Below are 20189 nucleotides of genomic sequence, written 5' to 3'. Positions count from 1 at the left end.
AGTGTCTGGGGGGGGGGGGGTAGGTGGGGAAGCAGACATCTAATACAGAATCCCAGTGACATGAGCTCACTGAGGTAACAAGGAGTTTCAAGACTACAAAAACACAGCAGAGGCCCTAGCCTAGATTGCAAGGTTCTGGAAGGCTTCTTAAAGGAAGAAACATCAGAGAAAAGGGCAGAAATATCAAAGTACAAAGAATGCTCAGGGAACAAATGGTCTGGCAAGGGGGGAGCCAAGGTGGGGGTACGGTGGGGGGCTGGGCCTGCAGCGGTTGGAGGAGCCGGGCTATGATGAGCCCGAATGCCAGGTTGAAGGGCTGGGCTTTGTTCTGAGCCCAGGGATGAGGTCTGATTTGGCTACCTGGGAAGACCTCCGTGCCTGTGAGGGGAGAGTGGAAGAGTCAGGCGATGGGCAGGGACGAGGGAGAAGGCAGGAGTGGGGTCCAGAGCGGCGAGTGACCATGGGGCCTGGGCTAGGTAGTGGCTAGGAGAGTAATGAGCTGAGGTACCACAGTGGGGAGGTAGGATGGGCAGGACTTGGTGGAAGATCAGCTGTGGGGAGTGCAGGAGGCCGAGGAGTCCTGGGGGCAGGGGTGGAGCAGGGAGGCGCAGCTCTGCATCTGGGCCTGCCATCATTGAGGGCCGGAATTGAAAAGCGGTGGTGAGTTCAGCCTTGGCCATGGTGAGTTTGGGGTGGTGGGGCAGGGGGGTGGTGCACCAAGGGAGAGATGTTTAGGAGGCTGTGGGCTCTAGGAGAGCCCATGAGAGGATACGGGCTGGAGTCAGATCTCTGGCTGTCTGGAGACAAGAGCGGAAAGAAGGTAACAGAAGCCACAAGTGGGCAACCTGCCCCACGAGAGTGAGACGCCTCCGCCATATGCTGCATCTGAAGAACAGAGCAAAAAGAAGAACCTACCCTGGAACTGTGTTCAGATGCCACGTGGGGGGAGGGGACAGTGTTACAAAGGCGCCAAGATGTTTTTGGAAAACCTACCAGCTTCCAGCACTGACACACCCATAGCCCTGAGCCTGAGAAGGGAAATTTTCCCAGCAGCAGATATTGGGCAATCCGTCCCTCATAACAATGACAGATACTTCTCCGGAGGTATTGGAGTAGAAGGAAGCCAGCGAGGCCAACTCCTTCCTTGAGCCCTTCTTACCTCCTAGATTGCTCTGTGTGCCCTCAGTTTGCTAGTCCCTCCTACCTAGCGCCTGCGGCCCATGCCTGCTGTCTCGTCTTCCGTAAAACCCCCTCCTGGGCAGGTTCCCTCAGACCTTCCTCTGGGCTGCAGTGCTGATCAGTCTCCTGCACTATTCAAGTCCCCCTGATGAAGCAGTGAGCTCCCCAGGGCAGCACCTGCCCCATCCTATGTCCTGATGCACCATGTCCCTGCTGAAACCCTCTAGGTCAGAAGACTTTGGATTCAAATATTTGCTTTGCCACATCGGAGCTGTGTGACCTTGGGCAGCTTAGTTGGCCAATGTCAGTTTCAGTTTCCTTCTCTGGAAGCGAGAGAAGAGTGCTGGTTTCATGGAGCGTTTGTAGGATTGCAGGAAAATGCCATGCCGGGTACACTGTTGTCCTCAACAATAGTTGGCCCCTCCTCCCTTCCCACCCCAACTATACCATGTGAGAACAGACATCTCAGCCTCAAAAGGTCAACCGCTTTTTTGGGAACCGCTCCTGTCTCATACCCTAGCGAACAGTATTCTCTGGCCCCTTAGATGCTTGCCATTCCCCAAATTCATCCTATTCTTTTCACCCCTCTGCCTTTGCACATGCTGTACCCTCAGCCTGGAGTGTCCTTTCTCCCCAGCAAACCACTTCTCATCTTTCAAGGCCTGGCCCAGCTTAAAAACATGATTGTTAAACCAAGCTAAGCTTAGGGAGGGAGAAGACAGGGGCTGGAGCATGGGAATGTGGGAGGAGGGGCTCAGGTTGGGGTGGGGGTGGGCTGGGGGCCCTGAGTGCTCCAGTTCCCAGTGTGGCCCTAGTGAGCTTCTGGAGGGGGCTATCGAGCTTCTGGAGGGGGAAGAGTCGGAGGCACGAAGGGCTTGGCTGTCATCATTGGGAAATTCCTCCCTGCAGGGCTTGGGGTGGTCTGCTGGGATGACAATAGCATACTTGAGGTCCAGCTCTTGCCGGCCTCCCAGCTGTTGCTTCTTGAGGAAGATCTTGCAGGGTGGGGGAGGAGGCCAAGCACTTTCTGGTGGTTTCCAAGCTGGGTCAGGCACCCTGTGCTGGGACTTTCTGTTCCCAGTTCCAGCCCCGGCTATCCCATCTAGAAAGATGACCTTAAAAACAATGAGGGCCTGGGGGGAGGGTGAGCCCTGAGCACATAGGGAATTCAGGTCAGTCTCCTTCAGCCTAAAACATGGAGCCTGAGGCTCAGAGAGAGGTGGCCATTTTGGCTTTGGCCACGCTGCCCACCCCCTCCCCCGACCATGAGTCCCAGCTCATCTCTCCGTGTGCTTATATTTACCCCGCAAGGGCCCTATTATACCCAGCCTCACTCCATATCCTGAGTCTCCAGTCCTCAACTAGAGTAGGCTTTCAAAACAGGTTGGAGGGAAGGAAGGAATGTCATGGGGGGGAGACAGGGAGTGGAGGGAGGACAGCTTAGACACTGAGACTTTCCCAGATCCTCGCGTCTGCCAAGCCTGTGCTGAAATCTGGGGCCCCAAGAATGGCTCAAATCTGACCCCACCTCCAGGAAGCTCCCAGTCTGGGGAGGGAGGCACTGTTCTCCATCATTTCAAACATTAGCACTTAGGGCTCTGGGCTGCAGCCCATGAGGGATGGCAGGGACCAAGTTTACTTCTTTCTTTTTCCCGGCATCCAGGGCGCAGCTGAAGTTGGGGCTGGTACCCTGGAGACAGCCAAGTCCCCTTATCACCGATGGGGGGATCTGACCCTTCCCCTGCAGAGAGGCCTTTGCTGCACTTCTCGTTCCAGAGACAGAAGATTGAGCTTCTCAGTACAGGAAGAGACCAAATGACCACCTCAGCCAACCCCCTCCATCTGTCACACAGAGAAAGTGAGTCCCAGAAAGGGACAAAAGCAGAGGGGGCTTTGAATACCTAGCCCCTGACTGTAGGGTTTAGGCAAGCCTGCCGTCTGGTTCACAGCTGCCTGAGATCAGGCCCAGTAGGCAAGGCCTAGCCTGGGAGGAAATAACCACCCCCAACCCCACCCACCCCAGTCACTCACACCCAGAGAATAGTTTGCTTTGTCTGGAACCAGTGGAGAAGCGCCCAAGTGGGTGGAGTCTCACTAGTGTGGGGTCTGTGGAAGAGAGGAGGGAGCCCTGAGGGTAATGGCAGAGAGAGGAAAGAGCTTTGGCATCAGGACAACCTGCCCCCACTCTGCTGGCCCCCACTCTGCTGCTCCCTTGCTGGGTGACCTTGGGTGAGTCACTTGCCCTCTTGGAGCATCTGTTTCCTCAACTATTAAAAAGGGTGAGAGTACATCACTGCATTCTCATAAAGCCAGTGACGCAGAGCTCAAATTTTAACCTGGGACTGCTAGTTCTTTCCTTTGCCCTACCTCTCTGCCCTGAATCGATGCACTTTGAACCCAGGACGGCTGGAGAGCAACAGAAACAATACGAAGAACAAGAAAAGATGAACCTTGAAGAAGAGAAGTCAAGCAGCATACGTGAGATAGGTTACTTCTAGCTGGGGAATCCGTCTGGAAGTCTTCCTGGAGGAGTGATGTTTGGAGGAGTTGGCAAATGGCAAATTTCACCAGAATCGGTGAAGAAAGGTGGGCAGATACCTTCCTGGTAGAGGTAAAAGCTGTGAGCAAAGGGGCAGAGGTCGGAAAGAGGCTTTTGGGAAATCACAAAAGGAATGGCCTTGGGAGATCATTTTCTCCGACTCCTCCCCCACAGACAGGGAAAGCTCTGCCTGTTGCCGAAGGGCACATGGTGAGTTGGTGGTAGGGCTGGGCTGAGAGCCAGATCTGACCCTGATTCCTCTCTCTGGTGTCTGCCCCTGGCTAGGACAGCTGACCCCTCTCCCTCACGCAAGCTGGCCCCTGCTCTTTTCCCAGGCTCCAGTCTCTATACCCTGCCCCACCTGCATTCCCACATCCCTCAGATGTCCTCAGACCAGAAGGAGCTCAGGGTGGGGCCCAGGAAGCAAAGCCAGAGGCGACTCCTGGTGGACCAGTGGGCAGACGGGGGATCAGCCTCCTGCTGTATGTGCGGGAGGTCGGGGCGGCTAGAGAATAGTCTAGAGCTGAGCCCTGCAGGGGTCAGAATAACAGTGGGGTGAGGGGGACAAGCACAATACAGCCAAAGTCTCTAGTTTCTTCCCAAACCTATAGGGTCACAACCCTCCCATCCTGCAGCGAGCCAAAGCTGATCGGGAATTTGGTCTGTCAGTGGCCCATCTCCAAACCAACCCAGGGCCTCATTGTCATCTCTCCAGCAAGGCCCCCAGAGGAAGCATCCACCCCACCCTTCCTGCCATGCCAGGGTCCCCAAGCCGCGTCAGGCTGCCCACGAAGCCCTCGGCGCTGCCTGCACGAGCCAGGGAGAAGGTTCAGTCCTGCCTGAATGGGCGTGAGGCTAACACAGCCAGCAGGGGACAGACAGCTGGAAGGAGGCCAGAGGTGATCACCGCAGGGCACCCTGTCTGAAGACCCTTTGTTTCTTCCACCTCCCTCCCCTGCCCAAGAAATGCTCAGCGGGGTGCTCTGTTCCCAGAACCTCCGCCCTCTCCACGTGGCGCCTGTCACGCTGCAGGCTGGGCTCTGCAAGCCTCTCTCTGAATCCCTTTCTCTTCTGTGCTGAGCTTTCGGATTCTTCGTGGCAGGTCTGCCTGTCTCTCTCCTGTCTGCCTCTGTCTGCTTCTCTTCATTTCTCCCTGTCTCTTCTGCAGCCTTCTCTCCGGGGCGGACCTCCTTCCCTGTCCCTGCACAGTCCTGCAGACACCTGTTGGCCTTTGTCTTCTCCTCTGTCCCGGCCTTTGTCTGACTGCCTATCTCTGGACTTGCTCTGTCTCTGACTCCACTTTTGTCCGTATATTTGTTTGCTTTGTCTGTCTTTATTTCTGCCTGCTTCAGACAGGGAACAGGGCTCGGCAAGGGGCTCGAGTGGCCCGACTTTCCATTGTCCTCTCAGCGTCTCTGTCTCGTCAGGGAAGGTAGGCTGGGTTCCCCGCCTCCAGCTGAGTAAACAGCATCCCTTCTTGCCCCTTCCGTCATTCACTCATTCATTCAAACACTTTCTCTAGGTCTGGCCTTATGGCTGGCTTGCGTGGGGAACTGCGAGTCCCAGCCCAGCCCACCCAGTCTACACCCATTTTGGCTCCACAGCCTCCTCACCCTCCACACTGGGAATGTGGCCCCCAGACTCCATCCCAGTGCCCCCTTCCTTAGTTTCATCCAAGACTTACCTATTCTGGGTCCCATGATTCATCGGGTGCAGTGGATTCCAGCCCCTATTTCAATGTCAAGAGGCAGGCAGGAGAGGGAGTGAGACCTTATCAGGGGCCCCTGGAGGCAGCAGCCACAAGCCACCGAAGGGAGGCACTAATGTGGGGACTCCAGGCACTGGGGCCAATGCCGCTCAGGCCACACTGGATCACAGCCACCTCTTCTGAGATGGGTTAGGAATTCCTGTAAAACTTGACTCCACTCTCCAAGAGCCTGCCTCGTCCAGTTACTTGTTCCTTCTGGCTGTCTCTCTCTCTGAATTCCTCTGATCTTTGGCTGGGACAGCCCAGGGCCAGAGTGGTTCAAGAGGCTGGGTTTCTTTTGATCCGGCCCCGCTGCTGGGAGGAGGCTGCTGTGTCACCTCCCCTCAGCCTGTTCCTTCACATCCTCTTGCCTCAGCATTCCCCTGGATATTTTCTCTTCCTCCATTAGCAGTAGAGAGGTGGTGGGCAGAGGGACTGTTGATGGTCCCCAAGCCCTGGTCTCATTCAGTCTGGATTCTCCAGTCTCCTCTTGCACTCCCATTCTCAATCTGTCCCCCACCAAGCTCTTGTCCCCCATCACATCTTGTCACCCTCCATGAGCCCCATAGAGAGCCCCTGTTTCCCCAGGGTCCCCCTTCCCAGAATCCCTGGCCCCTCAAGATCTCAACCCTTCTCACTAAACCCCCAACTCCTCTCTGAGCTCGGAGGATCCAGAGCAAGGAGTAAGTCCGTTCACCAGGATTCACAATGGCCAGCCTCCTTAAGGGACTCATGGCAACAGCTCATGAAGTGGAGCTCCATCTTGGTGGAGAGGGTCGGGGAGGAGAAGGGCAAATCTGCAATTTCAAGAGTTTTCTGGACTGAAGGCTGAGGATGGAGGCCTTGGAGCCAGACAGACCTGGGTCTCATTTCAGCCAGCTACATGGTCTCAGACAAGTTTCTGCATCTCTGAGTATCATTTCCCTCATCCTTAAAGAAGGGACAGCTGGCCCCTCACTTGAAGGGCTGCTGTGTAAGTTCAGCGAGCAAGAAAAAAGCCAAGCCTGAAGGCCTGGAGCTCAGAGAAGGAAGCCACAGAGGCAGGTCTCAGAACAGGCCAGCAGAGGACACATACCGGTTTGCCTTTTCCAGCTTGCTCAGCACTCGCACGTGAGGCCCTACTGGGTCTATCAACCCTGTAGGCCAGGTGCTTATTCCCCCATTTTACGGATGAGACATTGAGTCTCAGTAACTGCCCAGAGATCACCCAGCTAGTAGGTGGTGGGGCCATGTCTTGAATCTTTGGTGCTAGAACCAGGCTTTTTCCTCCACCCAGGCTGCATTTTCTGAGGAAGACCTCTGGGTTTCCCCAAATCCAAGATACAGAAGTGAACTTGACCCAGTTCCAGGAATAGGGTCTTTGCATGAAATGGGGATGTGGATTTGGAATCCAACTTTCAGGGTGCAGTGATAAGGGAAATATCCATGGACCCCACTTGGCTCCCAGGGGCTATATGAGGGAGCTGGTGGGAAGCGGGGAGTCTTTGAAATAATCAATGTGCAGCCTGGCACATAGTGGCCCTCCATAGATACTTGTTGCCTAACCGTCTTTGAGAAACCAGAAATGTGATGCATGACCACCATACTAGGAAAGGTCAATAGTTGGCTCAGATTGATATAAAGACCAGGCCCTGCTCCTGCTTGAGAAAACCAAATTGGTTCTGTTTCTCTAAATCCTTCAGACTGAAGTCAGTAGTGCGAGTCTTCGCAGAGACTGGCAGAGGTGCCAACTTCAGACTCCAAATTGCAGGTGCATGGTTAAGAGTGAGAAGGTCCCTTTAGGCTTTCTGGAAACTCAGTTGCTTCCATCTTGGCTTCAGAGGCTGAAAAATTCTATACGTGGATTGCTCTGGGTACCTGTCAGGGCCCAGCTTGGCTGGCTAAGTTCAGCTCATCAGTCTTTGAGTGAAACAATGCACAACGCTCCCCAAGGTGTGGAACATACAATAACCTCAGACATGAGTGATCTTCATTTATCTCCTCGGCCTCCCCAGGCTGACGTAGCCTGGTCGGAAAATATTCCTGAACTCAGCTATGTAATTGGAACAAGGGTCAGCTACCCAGCAGCTTCTGGGAATTAGGCTAACAGGCCTTCGGGGGCTCTTGGGCTAATCCCTCAGTGACGTCCCATCATGGGTAGCCTCAGCTTGTTCAACCAACCTGCTTTGCACCCCTGCTTTACCACTTGCCAACACGGTGTTTGCCGAACCCCGTGCATTTTACAGAGCCCCAGGGTGTGTGTAGATTGCAACACCATCTGAGGATTCCCATAGTTTGCAAAACTTGATGCCTTTTTTAGAGTCCCACGCTGTTGGCAAAGCCCAGCATGGCTCGCAGAACTTCTGAGGCCCCATGATGCGTGCGGTCTTGCATCTCATGCCGAGCCTTATGCTGTTCATAAAACCTTGGGCTGTTTGCAGAACCCAGGTCCTTCCCTTCTTTAAGTCAATCCATGTAGGGGGTTGGCAAACCCAGAAAAATAAGACACTCCTCATTTTATAGAACTATCTGAATTTGGGTGTAATGGAATAGTGCTGAACTCCGGACTGGAGACCTCAGTTCTGGTCCCAGCTCTGTCAGTAACTAGCTATGGCATTTGCAGCAAGTCCTCTCTCCTCTCTGGGTCTCAGTCTTCTCATCTGTTAAATGGAGACCGTCACCTCCCACCTCCCACCTTCGGGACTGTCATGAGTGTCACTGTGAGAAGGCCCAGAAGATGGGGAGGCCGGGGTAGCAAGGGGAAGAGTAGCCAGAGGCTCCTTCCTGAAAAAGGCTCCAAAATGCCATCTCAGCACCTCTGCTCCCACTTCCCTTCAGCGTGGCAGCCAGGGAGCGGATGTCTATAAATGAGCCCTCAGCTGGGCAGACAAGTGAGGACCTCAGTCAGAGTTCCAGCTCTCCCCACCCCCAGACGCTGCCTGGGGTCGGAACCCAAGCTACACAGCCATGCTCCCATGCATGGCTCATTTAATCTGCTCGAGGAGGGCTGTGTCATACTTATTTCACCCATGAGGACCCTGACACTCAGAGAGTCCTTGTATCTTGCCCAGAGCTACAAGTCAAACAGACAGCAGGGGCCGGGATCTGAGCCAAGGACAGCAAAGATGGACGCATGGTACCCAGAAGGTCAGAGCAGGAAGGAAACTGGAGCACATTTCATTCAATCCTTCCCTTGTTCCGACTGGGAGACTGAGGCCTGGAGAGACCACAGGTCTCTCTCCTTAGGCTTCAGTTTCTCTCTCTGGTGGATGAGAAACAGACCCCGGCCTGCCAAGGGTTCAGGATTTTATCCCTCTTTGTTGGCACAGCTCTTGGATCAAGACACAGAAAATTTCCGAATCATGGGAGGAGAAGCACAGGTCTGCAGGCAGGTGGGTGCGTGGCCTGGCCACTCAGCCCGGGCCACCTTGGCTCAGCACAGCCATTGGCTCCTCCAGCCCACCCAGCCTCGCACAGCATGCTCTCTCTACAGCTTATACTCCCCCGGAGCTTCCTCCTTGGGAAGCCCTTTTGCCCCAACAGCAGCCTTCCCCTGGGTCCAACGGCATCCACCTCCCACCAGGTTCTCCCTCCAGGCTGGAGAGAATATGTACTATGCTAGAAACTCTGCATCCCTCCCTGAAAGTGGCAGGCCCAGGCCCCAGAAAGAGCATGAGCTTGGGCATCAGACAGGTCAATCCAGATGGAGTAAGATTTTTGAGACTCCATCTCCTCATCTGTAAAATCAAGATAACAGGACCCCTTGAGGCAAAGTCGCAATAAGCCTCAACCATCTCGCCCTATCTTCAATTTGGTATGTGCATAGGAGGTTGAAATCTCTTGGGCGAGATTACAACCTCTCCTTGATTGTAATCTCTCCCAAGGCCTAGCTGGGTGACCTGAGGCTAGTCACTTGCCCTCTCTGATCTTCAGTGCCCTTGTCTGTGAAATACCTTCTCAGGGCTGTCATAAGGCTCAGAGGAGCTAATGGATGGATTAGCGCTTGCTAAGTTCTAAGAGCTGAGCATTAATAATGAGCCATTATTTGGTAATAGGGTGACTCTTGTAATTCTGCAAGCAGAGGATGAGGAGGAAGTAAATCATGGCAGGTCTGACCTGACAGACAACCCCGCGGGAATAAATCACCAAGAAGGCCCCCTGAGGTGGGAGGGAGCTCAAGGGCAAAGTTAGGGCTCTGCAGGCTGGCTGGGGGGCCCTTGTTAGCAGCTGTCATTCTATGGGCACTGCAGGGCTATACGGTCTCACGGGGTCCAGACTGGATGCTGGCTGGCCCGTGGCTCCCAGCCCTGGCTCTGCCACCACCAGATCCTATTTCCTGCCTGGTCCTCAGTTTCCTTAGAAAATGGTGGGGGGAGGGGCGGATAAAAAGAAGGGTCTCATTCTGCCTCACCCCAGTCTTTGGGGAAGAACCATGTGAGCTAATGGATGTACCACTGCTTTGGTAAAGTGTCAGGTGTGGGACATGAGGGATTATGGTTATTAATAATTTGGCTCCTGGGAGAGAGGACGTGGGGGAGGGATGCAGTAAAGGCTGGGAGAGGAGACCGAGGGGAGCCAGCCCCAGTCCCTGACTGCAGGGAGTTTGAAGCAAGGGCTCCAACGCCCAGAAGACTTTGCAACACTGCCCCCTGGGGGCCAGAGAGCAGGTCTGTGCCCCAGGCTTTTCCTCTGAGGCTCCTCCAATCAGGGAAAGGGGACAGAGGCCCACCGTCCCAGGAGGCTGAAGTGGACAGGCCGGGGCGGGGAGCCCAGCGAAAGCAGTCACAGCCTGCCCCTGCCTCTCCCTTCCCTTCCACATCTGCCTATTCGCTCCACAAGTCCTTCAAGCCCGCCCCGTTCTTCTCATCCTGCCGGCCCCACCTTGGTCCAGACCACCAGAGGCTCTTGCCTGGGCCCTGCTCCAGCCTCTCCCCCACCACCAGCGCATCTTCCTTCCAGCCTGAGGGAACTTGCCAACCCTTACATTTGACCATACCCCTCCCTGCTTAAAACTCAGCCCCGTCCTGCTCTCCCCAGCACCCTCGGGAGCAAGTGCCCCCGTCTCTCAGATCAGTATCTCCTCTTTGCAAATGAGACAAAATAGGCGGATGGTCAAGGACAAGGCTTTGGGGCAGGACCACTGGGCATGGCTCCTGGCTTCTCCACTTGGTAGATGGGTAACTCCTCTGCTTGTTTGGAAGTTTTTTTGCATTGTGGTAAAATAGCATAAAATTTACACTTTTAACCATCCAGGGACATTAAGTGCATTCACAGATTTGTGCAGCCAGCCCCACCATCCGTCTCCGCAACTGTTTCGTCTTCCCAAAGGGAAATCCCATATCCGTGTGTTACTTAATTCTTGATGCCTCTGTGTTCTCATCTGCAGGATGGGGCTCATAAGCGGCAGTCTTCGCAGAGTGCCTGGTGGGTGGGTAATCGGTGCTCAATCAGCATTACCAGTATTGTATTCTCTTGAGGCACCTGCTCCAGAGGGCGCATGCGCAGCACGGCACCGGTGATGTACAGAAACCCGAGGGCCCGTTACTCCCTGGGCTTCATTTCTGGGACTTGGACAGAGTTTATGACAGCTGCCGGGGAAGCATGCTGCATGCTTCATCTAGGAAGATGAGTCACTTCCTCCCTGATGGGCTTGCGAGCCTGCAGATGGGGAAGGCAGGAAGCCGAGCGCACAGGCAGCTGATCTCAGCCGGCCGGCCCTCCGCAGATGCTCCGGTGGGGATTGCTGGGGCAAAGAGCATTCTGTCTGGCGTTTGGGCCCAGTCTGGGCCAGGGCAGGACACACAACTGGCCTCTGCTCTAACTCAGTGCCGTTTATGTGGAGCATTGTCAGTTTGCATTTTGTTTGGTTCTCTCCTTCTCCCATTCCAGCCGAACACACCTACTCTCCCCACTCCGCACACACTCTTCCTAGCTTCGCTCGCTCCAACAGTTCTGGCACTCATGCCTAAACCACTCTCACTGTCAAAGTGGCGCTGTCCTTTTTAAAGGCCTGCCCTTTTCTTGTCCTCTGGGTGAAACACGGATGCGTCTTCCTGGGGGAAGGGAGAGACCAGGCCTGAGATATCCCAAAAGGAGCAGACCTGGTCTCTGGCAAGGGCAGGGATGGATCTTTCTAGCAAATCCCAGCCCAGGGCCACAGAATCCCATTTCCTAAGGTCCTTAGGTTGCAGACTCCTGTCTCTTGAGTTGAAAACATCCAACCATCTTCCAGAAATAGCCACAAGGAAAGGCAGTTTAGCGTAAGCAAACCAAACCAGTTTTTGGAGTCACTTAGGCCTGAGCTCTGCCAACAACCAGCTATGTGGCATTGGACAGTCACTTCATTCTTCTTTTATTTTTTAAAGATTTATTTATTTATTTTAGAAAGAGAGAGAGTGAGCAGGGGAGGAGGGGCAGAGGGAGAGGGAGAGAGTGTCCCAAGCAGACTCCGCTCTAAGCACAGAGCCCGACACAGGGCTCAATCTCATGACGCCGAGATCACGACCTGAGCTGAAACCAAGAGTCAGTAGCTTAACTGACTACACCACCCAGGCACCCCACCCACCTCATTCTTCCAAGCCTCAGTTTTGTCAACTATAAAACGGATACAATAAATATGACTGGCATTCATGAATCACATGCCTATCACTGTTCTAAGTACTTTCCTTGCACGGACTCAGTCAATGTTCCCAACTACCCATTAGAGCCCCCAGTTTACAAATGAGGAAGCTGAGGCACAGAGATGTGAAGAGACTTGCCCAAGGTTACACAGCTGTTAAGAGGCAGAACCAGGATTTAACCTAGACAGTCTGGCTCCAGAACTTGTGCTCAAATCATGGCACTTAACTATCTCAGAGGGCTAGTTTGAGGACTCAGTCATCTGTCCACCAGTCCCTAAACCATGGGCTTGAATAGAGTTGAGTACGGAGCTAAGCACTTTTGACAGGGGTCCAGGCCTGTTCTACTGATCACCGTCTGAATGACCTTGGGTGTGTCACTTTCCTCCTCAAATCTCAGGTTTCCCTCCCACAACAGAAAGAGCTGGAGCCCCAGCAGGTGATTCCTAGATTCTGCTCCAGCCCAGGTACCCTCCTGATGTCCACCTGTTCCTGGGGGTCCCCCAGGCACCTCAGGCTCGGCAAGAGCAATTGTTGGCCTGGAGACCTGCCCCTCCTAGTTCCCTCCAAGGCCTCTACTGAACCCCAGTCTCACTGGAGGCAGGTCCATCCCTGACCCCCATCCCTCCCCACAGCCCATGGCAGCTCTCTGTCCTTCACATTCCTGTCTTCTCCTCCCTGTCCCCCTTAGCTCAGAGTCCATTCCTCATTCTTCCAGACTCTTGCAGTCCCCTTTTTCTTCTGTGACTCCAGTTGCCCTGTTCTAATTCATCTCCCCCATTCTCCCAGAGTCATCTTTCCAAACCCCAATCTCATGGCACCCAGCCCTGCTCCTCAGAGCAAAGCTTATTTTTTAGCTAAAAATTGATGTTTGTCATCACATACCTATGACCTACCTTACTGGTCTCCCCACCTACCCTGGTCCTCCGCCCAGAGCATACCACACATACTCATGTCTTGGTACCCATACACACGCAGTGTCCCCCTGGTCAAATGCCCTTCCTCCCTTTGTCACAGAATTAGCACTCACCCTGCAAGGACCACTGCCAATTGCCCCCTCCCCCAAGTGTTTCCTGACTCAGGAAGAAAATGGACGAGGTCTGGATCATATCCTGGTTCTCTATGTGACCCTGGTCAGTGAGCATTGAACAGGCTGGCCATACCCTCAGGGAACTTTTCATCAGCCAGTTCCTCTGCCTCCAGCCTTCCAGGGTGAAAAACCTCAGAGGAGAAGACATCCAGGGGACAGCGATAGAAAACTTCACAGCCTTCACATTTTGCAAAATACTCTCACCTAGAGTATCTCACTAAACCCTCACTGTGCTGCTGCTCTTACCCCCACTCACTCGGGGGAGACAGAAGCAGAGAGAAGGGAAGGCCTTGGCTCAAGTGGAGCTGGTAGGTGGAGGAGCTAGGATTTTAACCCCCGCCCCGCCCCGGGCATTAGGCCCCCAAAGCTGATGCATCACTGCCTCCTGGTGGCGGGAAAGATGGTGACAGTGATGAGAGGGCTGGAGACCCCAACCCTGGGTCCTGATTCTGGACTCTCCTCCTAGGAGCTCCAGCTCCATGGCCTCCTGCCCACAGCTGGCAAGGCAGCCTAGGTTCTCCCTGAATGTATTTATACCTCCTCTTTCCTCCTTGGCACTTTCCTTTTCCAGCCTCTCGAGTCTTCCGGAGCTTCACGCCGTGAGAGTGAGGAGCGGTAGGGGCGAGACAGGGAGACAGAGTGTCACCGACTTTCCAGGGCAGAGAGGCGTGGCCACTGGCCTCTGCGTGGGTGGGAACTTCAGAGGGGCCAGGTTGTTTTCTCTTCTGAGCTCAAAAAAGTTCCTGAGATGCACGGGCTCCACCTGGAGACACATCTATACCTCCCCACTTTCTAAGGAGGGAGAGGCCTGGCCTGTGAATGTTACAGGCATCCCAGTGGCCCCAGGAGAGAGGGACAGGGCTTGGGCAATCTGGGTGGAAAATGCTTATGACACCAGCTTGCACCCTTCACCTCTTCTCAACCTGCACTGCACGAGCAAAGAGCTTGCACTCAAGAGCTCCTCACTCAATGGACAAACCCCCATTGTACAGAAGAGGGAACTCAGTCTCAGGAAGCTAAATGCCAGGCTTGAGTCCAACCGGTCTGGTGCCAAGATCTGAGCCCGCCCCGCTATACAGGCTCCAGGTCCCATTGGGTGGAGAGAATAAACTCCCTACAACCTCCACATCTTCACTGAATTCACCCACCATTCTGGTCTGAAATGAGACTTTACCCTTCCCCCCGCCCCGCATCACTAAATCTGCAAACCTGCTTTTACACCCCTCCTTTTTTTACCCCTTCCCCCACCTGACTCACCACGACGTCTAGACTCTGCGCTCAGAAGCTCCTCTTCTCCTCTGTCGACCATCCTTCCTCTCATCCCTCTCTACTGGCTTATTTCCACCAACAAATGCTGGGAAATCTGCTCAAATTATCTCCAGTTTAAAAATACAACAAAATCCTCCCTGACCCCTCATGGCCCTCCAATCACACATTTCTCTTCACAGCCAAGCATCTTGAAAATGCTGTCTACCCCTCTCTCCACTTACTCAGCCCCCAACCTCCCACACCCACTGTTCCTCAGGACCTGTTCAGCCCAGCGTCACCAGTGGCCTCTTCCTCGCTGGGCCCCCGGACACTCCCTGCTTCTCAACCTCTGGTCCCGTCGGCAGCTTTACTGCGGCTGGCTGCACGTGCCATTTGGAGCTAGCTCCTCTGTGATGTCGTCATGGCTGCATTCTCTCTGGGCGTTTCTCATTTTGTTCTCAGCATCTTTTGCAGACCCTTCTTGTTCTGCCCCCATCTCATGCTGGTTTCCTCCAAGGTTCTGTCCTTCTCGCTCCACACTCTCTCCCTAGCTCCGTAAAAACAAAGGCTCCCCCCTCAACCTCAAGTCTTTGCAACTCAGCTCTCTCTTTCCTGGGCTCCAGACTTAAACCCTCAAATATCTGCTGGACATCCCCACTTGGATGTCCCACTGGCTCCTCAGATGCAATACGTCCTAAACGGAACTCCTCATCTTCCTCCGAAAACTTGTCTTCCCACCTGCACTGCCCACCACCCACCACCATCTGCCTTGTCACCCAAGCCAGGATGCTTGGACTCTTTCATATGCAGTTATCACATTTTGGCCAGTTTGCCCCTTGCAGATTTCTCTGATCCTGGGTAGTAAAAGGCATGGGCCTTCGAGATGGCTAGAATTCTAACAGTGACTCCCTGTGGGCCCAGAGGAGGGGCCAAAGCAGGCTTCTTGACTTAACCTTTCGGAGCTTCATCGTCTATACAGCAAGGGTAATGAAAACCACCACTCAGATGAGCTGAGATGAAGCAGATGACCACCTGGGCACATCATTAGCACAAGTAAGCGCTCAGGAAAGACAGCGGCTTCCGTCATCGGGAATACTGTTACTTCTCCCTATTCCTCTTCTCGCTACCCAGCTCCCCGCTGGTCTCCCTGCCTCTAGCCTCTCCCACGAGAATCTGCTCGCCACGTGGCAGTGGGGGTGATCTTTTTGGAACAGGCAGCTGACTGTTAGTCCCCTGCCTGAAGGCTCGTCCTGGCTCTCCCATGTCTTGTGCTGAGTTCTTATTCTGCGGTCTGGAATTCGAGCTCCTTCTCTCTCTGGCCCCTGCCGACCTCTGTAGCTTCCCTTTTTGAGACTCCCAGTCTCTCCCTCTGTTCTGCATCCCAAATACTCTGCCCCTTGAACACACCTCCTGCTTTTTCAGCCCTTCCTGACTTTGTCCCTGCCTTATTGGCCTGGAGGGCTCTCCTCATCTGCTTATAATTCATAACCAACCCAAACGATGTCTTCCATGATGCAAGCCTGCTTTGTTCCCTCTTCTGAGCCGTTCAACTCTATAGTAGTACACATCACACTGGATAGAATTGCCGGTCAGTGTTGTCATTGGCTATCCCTACTAGACTATGTCGATTCACTGTGATTGGGCAGCCGGCACACAGCCAGCTTCATTCAATAGGGAATGAAGAGTGAGCCTCAGTTCTAATTTTAAAAATAAGCAGCATAGGCAGCCAGGCCTGGTTAATCCAGAGGAGAGCAAGAGTGCTGGGGGCTAGAGGAAGATGAAATCACAGAGGGCTTCCTGGAGGAGGTTGGCCTGAGTTATAATGTGTCTAACATAAAGACCAAGAGTGAGCAAAAGAGGGCAGGCGAGTGTGAGAGAGTGAAGATCTGGGAAACGGAGCGGCTCTCTGCTCTGTCACTCTTTTTCCTCTAGCTTCAAAACACTCAAAGCCCCGCCCCCATCCCCTGGCCAATAGCACAGGGTGGACTTCACATTTACATAGAGAATTTTCACAGACTTTTCCTTCTGTGTGTCCTTGGCTCAGAGGCTAACCTGAGAAAATGTGAGACCTCAGATCCGCCCTGGCCCTTGGCTTGCCATGTGATGCGGCAATTCCTTCCACTTCTGAGCCCGAGTTTCCTCATCTGTCACAAGGGGCTCCTAGTTGTTGCTCAATAGCTGGGAAAACATCTACAGACCACAGAGTTCTGAGCCCCAGTGAGGACTGTTACTCTTGTTGTTCCATATCAGCAAAGCCCAGTGGTAGTTGTTAATCGGCCACTTGGGAGTCCCCGGAAAAACATTACTCAGGGCCTCAGCAGAATGGGATCTCGAGGGAGAGAGCCCCAGATGGCTAGTGACGGGCAGGGCCTGGAGGTTTAATGGGACCAGGCTCAGCCCCAACCTGGTTCTCCCCATTGAGGCAGCGCTGGCCTGGGGAGCAGAGGGAGCAGCTGAAGTGGTCTGGGCTGCAGGTGAGCTGGGCCACCTGCAGAGGTCTTGGGTACAAAGGCAATTCTCAGAGCTGGTCAGAGCCCAAGGAAGGACAAGGTTCTGGGAGGTCAGGCTTTAGGGGGGCAAGAAGGTAGAGACTCTCACCCCGCTTGAGAAGGGCTCTAAGAGAAGGGAGATGGGCTAAAATCTTTCTGCCCCAATTTATAGCATCCTGGGCAGGCTGGTTCTGCTGCTGATTAGCTGTGTGGTTTTTAGCCAGGTCATAGCCCCTCTCTGGGCCTCTCCCTTGCTATCAGCAACAATAAGGGAGCAGGACCAGGAGGTCTCCATAAAGTCGAGTGTTGTCTAGTGTTGTCTGATCCTGCAGAAATGCTGGAGAGGATTCTCTGAGGTTGTGGGGACAGCCACGCTCCAGTGTCTGTGGAATCACCAAGAAGCAAGATGGGTCCCACTGAGACACTGGTTGTCTAAGAGAGGAGTCAAAGCCAATCTCCAGCCCCAAGGAACCCACAGGCCAACGAGGGAAACATGGATGACAACTCCCAGAATGATCTGGGCCTCCAGACGGGGAAGCTTCTGTGCCTCTCCCAAGGTGACCCCTTAGGGGGTCTGGGCAAGGAGCCAGGAATGTGGCTGCTAGCGCAGTTCTGCCACCAACCCCTGTGTGACCTTGAGCAAGTCACCCCCTTCTTTGGGCTTTTTAAATTTGAAAGATGGGGAGAGATGGGGATCAGACTACCCAGCTGGCGTTTCAGGAGGCTTCTGGCTCTGATGTTCTGTGATTGCCCAGCAAATCCCGCACGCGCCATTCCCACGGGCCCAGTCTGGGGAGGGCACAGCCGCTCAGACTTGCAGCGACTCGCAGGGAACATGGTTTGGATTCCTTTCAGTGCTAAAAGAAAAGAGAAAACCCTGCCAACCAGTCCATTAGGGGAAAAAGTTGGGTTTCACTCAGGTGAACCGTTTTGGTCATAAACTCATTTATTAAAAAATGTTTGTTGAGGCTTTCTGAGGAGCTGGTTTTACCAGGCGCAGGGCACATAACATTTCTGCTCAGGACGTGGGGCCTGGCTACCGTGACCTTCTCCTCACAGCTGGGCCCAGTCCATCTCTTCCTTAAGGCATTTCTTGAAATGAGCATTTTTCTAGCCATGTAGAGCCTCCGTTTGGTAACCAGCCCATCTGAAACTGTTGGAAAACACCCTCAGAAGAAAATAGAAATTTATAGCTGTCTCTGACATCAACCTAAGAAAGGGAGAGAGGAAAATAAAACCTTTGGCCTATTTTTCCCTAGGTGGAAAGCAGAGCTTCCCAGTTCTCCAGGTGTCCCGGCTTGGTGGACGGAGGCCAAGGCCAGAGCCCGGAGGCCTGCTTTCCAGGACCAAGCCTGGCAGCAGGCTCCTGTTGCCCTAGGCCTGCTCCCCAGCCCCAGCCCCAGCCCTGCCGATTCTTCATTTGTGAAGAAAGGACCGGGGACTGGCCCATCTGCAGGGCCCTTTCCGCTCTTACACATTCTGTGACATGAGAAGGGTTTTGTTAAGAGAGAGAGAAGTTGGAGGTGGTCTTGGAAAACCAAGCGGTACTGCTCACGCCGTGATTGGGACAGAGAGGCAGTGATCTGAATGTCAGCATACCCTGGCCCCCAATCACCGAGTCAAGGTAAGGGGCGAGCCAACACCTCTCGCAGCTCAGTTCCGGGGGTTGCAGAGACTGCCTTCGGGTCTCGGGGTGGCGTGGGGGGTGGCCACGGTTGAGTGGTGACCTTCTTCAACCACCTCTGGGGAGAGAGTGACTGCCTGTGGAGCGATCCGCCAGCTCTCCTGACACTAGTTCTGAGTCTTCCCAGTTCTCTGCAGTGCCCTCTGAACTGAGGCCAAGAAAGGAAGGCTCCAGGGTGCTGGGCGTAAAATGGCTAATGAGTAACAACTGCCAAGCTGCAGCAGCTAGGAAGGGGGAAGACATATGGAAGGTCCCTGGAGGCTGGGTTGGTTTGTTTTTATTTTTGGTTTTTTCCCAATAGGGAGAATTCATTTTCAACTTGGATTCCATTCAGGCAGTGACTCCTTCCCCCAAAGTCACATACAGTACCTTTACCCTTCTGGGGTAACCAACATTTGGGTTTGCTGAGGACAGAGCGATTTCCTGGGGCATGGAACTTTCAGGACTAAAACCAGGCAGCTCTGGGAAAATCAGTTCTGGTTGCTCCCTGGATATGACAAAGAGCCAGGAGGCAAAGACAGGTCACAGGCACCCAAGTTAGACAGAGACAGACGGAGGGCCCCACTAGTGGCTCCAGAGACAGGGAAGCCATTCTTGGGTTAAGGAGACGGCGGTCGGTAGTGTTCCTTGGAGGCAGATGCTCTCCCTATCAATACCACAATAAGATGGCCCAGAAAGGGAATCCCTCAAGGGAATGGAAATATAAGAGACAAGGGATGCTGATTCAAGAGACACAACATCCCAGCCCAGATGGAGTGAGACAAGAATGAGTGGGATGGAGAAGAGGAATCGAATCCAGAGCTGTACAGAAATGGTTCTCTCGAAGTCTCCAAAGAAGTGTTCCCACCAGTCCTATAGAACTCATGAGCTGGAAGCCTCTATCAGAAGCCACTGACAGCCTTAGGCTCGGAGATAGGAAGGTAGAATCAAGGGAACTTCACTGCAAAGTATGTAGTTTCCACTGCAGGCTTTAGCTTCGTCATCCTCAACCAGTGATCTTGTTATCTTTCCAAGGTCTCAGACGAAAGAACTCCATCCAGGAACTGCCGTGTAGAGATCCCCGGACTGGATGGGCTTATGCCAAATGACTGTACTCAAGATTCTAGTGCTAACAGTGGGCAAAGTCTGGTGAGGGTCCCATCAACATTTCTATACCCAGAATGTTCCTTCATCCATGGTGACAAGAACTAGGCTACCCCATGAGACCCCCTTAAAAGAGCTACTGAACTAACAAAGAAGCGGCTTCATTTTTAATTGACATTTGAATTGAAATGGATGCTTTTCAAGACTTTTCCTCTCAGATGGAATAAGTTTGCCCACTAAATTCCACAATCTGATTGATGTGGTTCATTTATGTTACCTTTTTTTTTTTTAAAGATATTTATTTATTTGACAGAGAGAGAGAGCACAAGCAGGGGGAGTGACAGGCAGAGGGAGAGGGAGAAGCAGACTCCTGAGGAGCAGGGAGCCCGACGCAGGGCTCAATCCCAGGACCACAGGATCATGACATGAGGCAAAAGCAGACGCTTAACCAACTGAGCCACCCGGGTGCCCCTGTTGCTTTTTTTTTTTTTTTTTTTTTTAGAACCAATGGATTTAGGGTTAGAAGACTGCATA

Source organism: Neomonachus schauinslandi, chromosome 11 (genome assembly GCF_002201575.2).
Source record: "Neomonachus schauinslandi chromosome 11, ASM220157v2, whole genome shotgun sequence".
In the NCBI taxonomy this organism is placed as follows: domain Eukaryota; kingdom Metazoa; phylum Chordata; class Mammalia; order Carnivora; family Phocidae; genus Neomonachus; species Neomonachus schauinslandi.
Note: the sequence above shows the minus strand (reverse complement) of the source record.